This window comes from Nicotiana sylvestris, chromosome 12 (genome assembly GCF_000393655.2).
Source record: "Nicotiana sylvestris chromosome 12, ASM39365v2, whole genome shotgun sequence".
NCBI lineage: Eukaryota > Viridiplantae > Streptophyta > Magnoliopsida > Solanales > Solanaceae > Nicotiana > Nicotiana sylvestris.
The window spans coordinates 133,742,910-133,752,392 of NC_091068.1; positions in this window are offsets into that span (position 1 = coordinate 133,742,910).

Below are 9,483 nucleotides of genomic sequence, written 5' to 3' on the forward strand. Positions count from 1 at the left end.
TTTCTTTCATATCCCTCTTTTGGAATCAGAAGCAAATCTTAGAAATATGGAGAAAGAAATATGGAGAAAGAAAAGAAATAAAAAAGTGAAAAAAGAAGAAAATAGAGAAAGAAAAAGAAAAGGAGAAAAGTAACAAAAATAAAGCAATTCCTATGACATGAACTATGTTCGACCTGATTCCTTTTAAGGATACATAGGCAGCCTCACGGTTCGGTCCCATCAAAATAAGAATTCAAAAGTCCCCAAGCAAAGAAACTGGGGCAGAAAGTTGTTGTTATTGTAAGAGATTTGATTCCAAAAGTTGTAATTTTGAACCCATTCAAGCTGTTTTGAGCCTTTGTGATATCCTTTCTTTCTAACTCTATCCAAAATCCCACATTAGGTCTAAAGAAAGACCTTCCGATCAGTCTTTGAGAGATGCCAAGTCGAGCAAGTAGAGGTGTGATTCGTATCAGGGTCAACACTCTGGCCTAAGCAGGAAAAATGAAAAATGAGAGAGTCTTATTGGTGAAAACCCTCACGGGCACCGTAAGGTGACAAAAAGCTGAGAGAAATTGAAAAATGAGAGAGTCTTATTGGTGAAAACACTCACGGGCACCATAAGGCGACAGAAAGAGTCTTATTGGTGAAAACACTCACGGGCACCATAAGGCGACAGAAAGTTGAGAGGAATTAAAAAAGAGAGAGTCTTATTGGTGAAAACTCTCATGGGCACCGTAAGACGATAGTGAGTTGAGAGATGAATAAATGAGAGAGGTTTACTGGTCAAAACCCTTCAGGGCACTGCAAGCCGAATAAGGTTGTTGACTTCGTAAAGGAATCGGATGGTAGGAACCCCAGGCATGAAGTGTGAAGACTGAAAGAGGATTGACTGGATGGACTAGGCTGATTAATCCGAAGTGCATGTCATAGTCATTGATGCTAGCAGCCTCACTCAAATAAGTCCCTTTTCCTTTTCTTCCTCAAATAGTCTCTCTGTTTTGATTCTCTTCTCTATTCATAACTCTCGAAGTCATTGCATTTCATTTCCTTTTGGGTCTACTCCTCTAAAGCTTTTTCAATGTTAGACTTGCCAAGCAAAATAAGGGATTGCAAAATTTATTACCAACTTCCAAATTGCACAAAGCAAAGTGCAGACCATAACATGCCAAAAATGGCATGATGCAAAAAGGAAAAATAAGGTGTTAGCCGGGATTCAAGTGATCAAGTGGAGAGAAACACAGAGGTTCAGATGGGAAAGACAGAAATGTTAAAATAACAGGTTGACTACAAAGCACTCAGGTCATTTAAGGTTTCGTGGTTAAGGTTTAATCAGAAGGTGAAATAACTCATTGCCAATCAGATGCAGCTGAGCAGAACAAAGCACAATAGTGGAAAGGCCACCTTCAGCAATAATGCCGCAAATTAACCACCACATTTTCAAACTGACAAGATTTTTCTTCGATTGAAACAGGGGCAGGAAATTTCGTTTGTTTCGGAGAAACCCTCCGTGAGGAAAGCAGGTGCTAGACAGGCTTGGTAGTAAGTTCCAGTACCCTCTAGGATAATAGGATTTAGTAAATTTTTGAGACCCTCGCAAATGACAAGGTCTGATGAGAGTTCTACTTTGGGAAGAATAATTTGGCATTTGAGTTTTTCACTTTTGAGATAAGACTTGGTGTGAAACTGGCAGGATAAAGGAATTTAGTTTAGAATTTATTTTGATAAAAAGAATCAGTTAACACTCACAGATGTTCCCAATATCAAACTGGGGCAGAAAAATTTCTTTTGTTTTGTCTGTTTTGTTGAAATTAGGCGCCTACCTGGAGAACAAGAGAAGATAACACGAGTTTCAAGAATAGAAAGCAGTTCATGCTCAAGCAATCAGGCACCCACCTGGAGAAACAAGGGAAGACAGTTCAAAAGACAACATGAGTTTCAAGAATAGGAAGCAGTTCAGGTTCAAGCAATCAGGCCCCACCTGGAGAACAAGGGAAGACAACATGAGTTTCAAGAATAGAAAGCAGTTCAGGTTCAGCAATCAGGCACCCACCTGAAGAACAAAGAGAGACAGTTCAAAAGAAAAGCAATTGCAAAAAGAGGACAATTCAGGTTCAGCAATCAGGCACCCACCTGGAGAACAAGGGAAGACGGCGCAAGTTCAAAGGAAAGCGGGTCAAGTTCAGTAATCAAGCACCTACTTGGAGAACAAGGGAAAATAGCTCAAGTTTCAAGGGAAAGCATTTCAGGGAAAAGCAGTTCAAGTTCAGTAATCAGGCACTCACCTGGAGAGCAAGGGAAAATGGTACAAGTTTCTAGAGAAAACAGTTCCAAGTACCAAGAGAAGATGGTTCGAGTGTCCGCAATCAGGCGCCTACCTAGAGAACAAGGAAAAATAATTCAAGTTAAGAGGAAAGGAATACAATTCAAATGTTGGTAATCAGGTACCCACCTGGAGAACAAAGGGAAAGTAGTGATGTTCAAAGGAAGACGGTTCAAGTTCAACAATTATGAGCCCACCTAGAGAAAAAGGGAAAACAAGTCAAGTTTCGAGGGAAAAGTAACAGAAGTGTTGAAAATCACGCACTCACCTGGAGAACAAGGAGAAGCAATTCAAGTTACGAGGAAAAGCAGTGCAAGTTTCGGGGAAAAAGCAGTGTGGGTGTTGGAAATCAGGCACCCACCTGGAAGAACGAGGGAAAACAACTCAAGTTTCAAGGAAAGACAGTTTAAAGTTTTGGCAATCAGGCGCCCACCTGGAGAGAAAGGGAATACAGTTGAAGTTTCGGCAATCAGGCGCCCACCTGGAGAGCAAGGAAATACAGTTGAAGTTTTTGGAAATCAGGCACCCACCAGGAGAGCAAGGGAATACAGTTGATGTTTCGGCAATCAGGCACCCACCTGGAGAGCAAGGGAGTACAGTTGAAGTTTCGGCAATTAGGCGCCCACCTGGAGAGCAAGGGAATACAGTTAAGTTTTGGCAATCAAGCGCCCACCAGGAGAGCAAGGAAATACAGTTAAAGTTTTGGCAATCAGGCACCCACCAGGAGAGCAAGGGAATACAGTTGAAGTTTCGGCAATCAGGCGCCCACCTGGAGAGCAAGGGAGTATAGTTGAAGTTTCGGCAATCAGGCGCCCACCTGGAGAGTAAGGAAATACAGTTGAAGTTTTGGCAATCAGGCACCCACCAGGAGAGCAAGGGAATATAGTTGAAGTTTCGGCAATCAGGCACCCACCTAGAGAGCAAGGGAATACAGTTGAAGTTTCGGCAATCAGGCGCCCACTTGGAGAGCAAGGGAATACAGTTAAAGTTTTGGCAATCAGGCGCCCACCTGGAGAGCAAGGGAACACATTTCAAATGTTGGCAATCAGACGCCACCTGGAGAATAAGGGAATTCACTTCAGAATGCAGCTTAAATCAGCAACAAAGGAAGCTCACCTGGAAAGTACAAGTCAGCAGGGCAGCAGAAACTATGAGATCAAGTTTGAAGATATAGATAGGATTCTTGTAACTCATAGATCATAGTTTAGTCTAGCTTCATTTATTTTGTCTTGGTGTAATAAGGAATTCAGCAAGCAGTAGCAGCAGCAGCAACAGTGAAATCACAGCTTCCTGGTAGTCCCAGATACCGAAACTTCCCGAACTACACTGACCTGATTCCTTTATAGCCAAGGATATGTAGGTAACCTCGAAAGCAAGGTGTAGTCAAATCTTTCAAAAATGCTTCTCACGGAGTATTCAAACGGGCAAAAATCGCTCGTATCGGCTCATTTTATGTTTGCACGAAAACTCTTCATGTTCTCGAGCAAAGACGGGCAGCTGTGAGCATGTCATTTTTTCCCTATAGGAATTACTCCCATAAAATCTAAGAAAATAAATTTTTTCCATTATTTGCAATTTGATAGATTTTTTCGTACAATTTTTTGTTAATTGTTTGCATTTTGCTGTGCATATTTATTTTATTAAAATCATGAAAAAGTATAAAAATATCATGCATTGCATTTAGGTTTTATTTTACAGTTGCAGGATTAATTAGTTAGTTATTCGTTTTGTTAAAATTGAAAATCACAAAAATTGGCTTACTTTTACATTTTTAGCTTTTAATTTTAGAATAGTAGTTTTTCTTTTTTGATTTAGGATTAAATAATTTTTCATACTTTTTATAATAGATAATTAGTTTAATTTTACAAATTAGATCAAGTTAGGATTTAATTTAGGATTTTTAATTAATGAAAAAGAAAAGAAAAACAAAGAAAAGAAATAAGGAAAAGAAAATGAGGAAGAAAGGAAGCCTATTCTTAAAAAACCTGAAATTGGGCCAAAGGGAAGTTCTGAAGCCCAATTCTCAACCCAAACCACTATTAGCCCAATCCCTAACATAAAACCGCCCGGCCCAATCGAGTTTGACCCGCCCCACTTCCCCAAATATAACCTTAACATTAGAAACAAAAGACCTAACCCTAAAGCATAGAGACCCAAAACGGTGCAAGAGTACTGTTCATCGTCTCCCTCTTCCGATTCAACCCCAACTCACCTAAAACTCAGGTGAGTTCACTCACACGCGCCCTTATCTCACCAAGTCATCAAGATTCTAATGGCATCTGACAGATTTTCATCTCCCATGTGTGTTCTTGTGAATGAAGTCCGAAAAGATGGGGACCGTGGATTGATTTTAAATCGATCCTCTCTCTCCATCTGTTCGGGTTCGTTCAAAAAGAATATTTTGGGATTTTTCTTGAAGAAGGGAATAGAAGCTTCGAGGGGGAGCTATATATATCTAAGTTTTTTGTTTATGAAAAAAAAATTCGAGTAAAAATTTTAGGGGATCTGAGAGTTCCTTTCTTCTTTAGTTTTCTTCAATTTTTTTCTTTCTTTGTTGATATTGGTTGAGAAGACAGGATAAAGAAAAGAAAAAAAAGCAGAAAGAAAAGAGTCCAAGTCTCATTTTTCAGTTTTAATTCATCTCGAGAAAAAAAACAAAAAAAACAGATTTCTCTTGATTTCTTGTTCTAAAAATTGGAGCTTGATTGAAGTTTGAGTTGTTGTTCACGTTTAAGTGCTGAGTCCTGGTGCATGTTTCAAATTTCTGTCTGATCTTCACGATTTCTACTCAAAATTGTTGTTGTTTTGTACTAGAATTACTAGCTGAGCTCTACTGCTTGTTTGCTTAAGAGCTTCTGTCGCTGCCTTCGAAGTGTATCGATTTTCATACAGAGGATTAATTTAAAGCTCATTTCAGGTTCATTTTTGTTGAATCCTCTCTATTTTCGTTTATTTACCGTGAATCGAGTTTTCATTTTGCTTTTAAAGGAGCTATTAAGATGGGTTTAATCAATGATGTCTTTTGGGGGTTTGATATTTTTCCAATTTAGTTCATATAAGTGTGACTTTGTGTTGTTTTCTTTTTCAGTTCTTTTTGTTAGTTTCTAGGTAATGTTCAAGTGAGCTTCAAAGTTAAATTTGATTTTCTTATTATTGTTGCATTATTATGGTGGGTCTTCACTGTTTGAGACCTTTGTTAAGAATAGAATAATACTTACTTTGGTTTCTTTCGTTTAATTTCAGTATGGTCTGGGACTTGGTCATGGTAAATGCTAATCGGAAGGGCCTATTTTCTTTTTGTTGTTGGTTAGATTAATTTGTCATTCAGGTTGGTTATGTATGTGAAGTTGTCACAAATTGGGCAAAGGATCTGATTTGGTCTTCTCGATTAGCCTAACACGGTGGGTGAATGTAACTGGCACTGATCTCTTGGTGATTATAGATTGACTAAAATATTAGTAATTATAGGGAATGATTAAAAAAAATTCACAGATACATAAGTACTTCACTTCAGATTGGGATGTAGGAATTGGTTGTTTGTCTTTGAAATGAACTACTAATTAAAATTTGCTGAAAACATCTGGCTATGGTAAAGGTTTTGATTTAAGGAGATCAATGCCTCTGAAGGCTTGTTTTCGTTTGCTCGTTCGGTTGGCATTTGAGTTTACAATTGGAGTAGTCTCATCAAAGTATTAAGGAAGGAGAGCGTGCATTTGAGTTAAATATTTCTTTAGTTGATATTCCCTTGTTGACGTTATTGATGTGGTATTTTGAATCTCTTAGTCATTTACTCTGTTTTAGAGAATCAGTCCATATTTGAATTTCATTTGTCTAAGTTTTTACCTTTTGTTTAGTTGATTTTCTTATCGGATACTAAATTGGATGAACTTTTTTAGAAAATATAACGGGGCAGCAGGATGATTCACAACTCTATCTCCATAAATTGATGACCCGGCAATAATCTCAAACTTAGAAAGAATAATCTATGAACATCCTAGTTTGCTCTAGGCGCGGAAAACTTACTATTGTGATTATGTATACATTCGCGTAACATAATTACGATTCTAAAAACCAATTTGGGGTATGCGTTCGCGCAACTTCGAACAAACTTTCGTAATAATAAAATGGGTGCTAACAGGCCGTTAATTTAATTTTAGTTTATATAGTTTTGAGATGTGCTATTTACAATTTAACTATTCATGGCCCTCATATTAATAACTTAGATATAAAAATGACAAATGTTTGTAGTTTGCTTTAGGCACGTTAATATACTATCGTGATTGCGTACACATTCGCGTGACATGATTACGATTCTAAAAACAAAACCAGAGTATGCGTTCACGTAACTTCGGCCAAACTTTCTAAAAGCGAAAAAGGTAAATGCACATAGATTCTAAAATAAGTAATTACACAACTTAATAAGCCAAGTATAATCAAAGTAGCCATGCTAGAATCACAGAACTCGGGAATACCTAACACCTTCTCCCGGGTTAACAGAATTCCTTACCCAGATTTTTGTATTCGCAGACCATAAATAAGAGTCAACTTTCCTCGATTCGGAATTTTAACCGGTGACTTGGGACACCATAAATTATCCCAATTGGCGACTCTAATTTTTAAATAATAATTCTATTTCGATTGTCACTTAAATTGGAAAAAACTCCCTTATACCCCTTTCGAGGGTGGTAAAAAAGGAGGTGTGACAGTATCGTTTATGGAATTTTTATCCCACTAATATTGTTCGATATTCTGCTCGAAATTCATACAAGTATCTATAGAAATAGACTGAAATTCAATTTTATAGATGGCAAGTTTAACTGTGCTATTGCGTCATTCTGGCAAGTGGAACATTGAGAATAGCTATGTCGATTATTCGATCGATGGGATACTGATAAAGGAGTATGCGTCGTACAATGATTTGGTTGCTTCAATTTTGAATTAACTTGCCATAGATTTGAGCTTAAAGTCAACTAAAATTGAGTACAAAGTGAAAGGAAATTGCACGTTAATGAAAATACACAACAACATGGGTTAGAGGGTTTATGTAGAGTTGAAAAAGGAGAAGAGAGAATTCGGGATGTATCCATTATAACAACAATGGATAAACCAAGAAGATAAGACTGTCACTATCTATGGGCCCTGCCCTCCAGCTGGAAAGTAGTGAAGTCAACCCCATGAGACTCCAATATCCTCATGTTGTGTAGTCTGTCCCAGCACATATCAATGAAAATCCTGGGCATCCTCATGACGCTCACCTCCGAAGACAAGAGGGTGTAGCCTAGTCCATCTATCCAATTACTTCTGCGGATCGCCGTCCGCAGCTGATCTGGGCTTAGGAGCCACTACTGTAACTAGCTGGGCCCCATCCGTGGTTAGTGCACTCGGAGTCTGATACATTGTAGCTACATGCCCAGGAGCCTGTGCAGTAGGGGTCTGTGCTCCCCTTCCCACCTAAGATGTGGTTGGGTCTGCTAGAAATAAACTAGCCTGGGTCATAGAGTCTATGAACCGCAACATACGGCCCATGACCTACTGAAAGCCTGGTGCTGTCATTGAATCTGCCGGGGCAGGCTCTGCTGCGGGCACCTTGCTATGCTCCTCAATAATAGGATCCTCTACTGGATCTACCAGTGGTGCAACTAGGACAATTCTGGGACGTCCTCGCTCCCTACCTTGGGCCAGTGCCCTCCCCCGACCACTTCCTCAACCCCTAGCAACGCGGGGAGCAGCTCTTCCTGGGTCCGGAATGTCTGTTGTGTGCGTTCTCACCATCCGTGAGAGAATAAGAGAGAAAATTTAGTATATCATCAGCTACACAATAGAAGATGAATAAAGACTAGTTTCTTAACACCCCATAACCTCTCGAAGATAAGTACAGACGTCTCTGTACCGATCCGCAAGACTCTATTAGGTTTTCTCATGACTTGTGAGACCTATGTGAACCTAGTGCTCTGATACAATGTTGTCACAACCCAAATTCCATTATAGGTCGTGATGGCGCCCAACACCATTGTTAGGCAAGCCAACACTAATCAACTAGTGAATTCCCATTTTTATTTAAGCAATCCCAATATTTAACTTTTCTTGTTAATGCATTTGATAAATAATGGATTTTTAAGGCATGCAAACAGTAACAACTAGAAGAAGTCGTAATTATAGAAATACAACCCAAAAATCAAGTCTACTAATATGTGCCAAGATCTAGTGTCACAAGTGTGTGGGCAACTAGCAGAATATACAAAAGATGAATATCCTACTGTCTAAAATAGAATAGACAGATACAACAAAAGAGAAACTCTGGCATGCTGCTGAATGGTTCAGAAGGGGCAATTCACCATGAAGTCTCAGTCCAAGATCAAGTATGCGCGTCGGGTGGGTAACTAGATGCACCTGCCTCAGATCTTGTACAGTTAAGTACAAAAGCTTAGTATGAGTACATAAACAATATGTACCCAGTAAGTATCCAGTCTAACCTTGAAGAAGTAGTGACGAGGGACCGACATGACACTTACTAGGGCCAACAATAATATAATTAAAGTGTTATGCTAAGCATGAATTGCATGAATAATATTGACAGTTTAATAATAGGATATGATAAGTTCTTCTTTCATAAATAAGATTTCAAATTTCAGTCATATCATTTAACCACTAATATTCCAAGGCATTTAAGCAGTATAAATCAAAAAAAATTCCAAGTAATTAACATGCGCAATTATGCCGAAGTCGTATGGCCTGGTCCAATATCCTATAAAAATGTGCACTGCCGGAGGATTGAACGGCGCGAACCATAGATGCATCTATTTACTATCAAGGTGCTCGGCCCAATCCACAAATAATAATTTATTTTCAAGAAAGCACACATTTTCCGTTTACAGTCAAGTATTTCATACAAATCCTTAAGTGAATATAACCTTCTATAATTATTTTATCAATTTTTAGCATGACTTAAGTGATAATAATAGCAAGTAAGGACGCAAGCATTTCAAATATAGCATGATACGGGTCCTAAACTACTCGGACAATAACATAATAGTAGCTACATACGGACTCTCGTCACCACGTACGTATATAGCTCCCACAGATAGGTACAAACATTTATTTAATTCACCTATGGACTTAATTCCCTCTTACAAGGTTAGAAAAGAGACTTACCTCATCTCAAAGCCTACTTCCCAATTCAA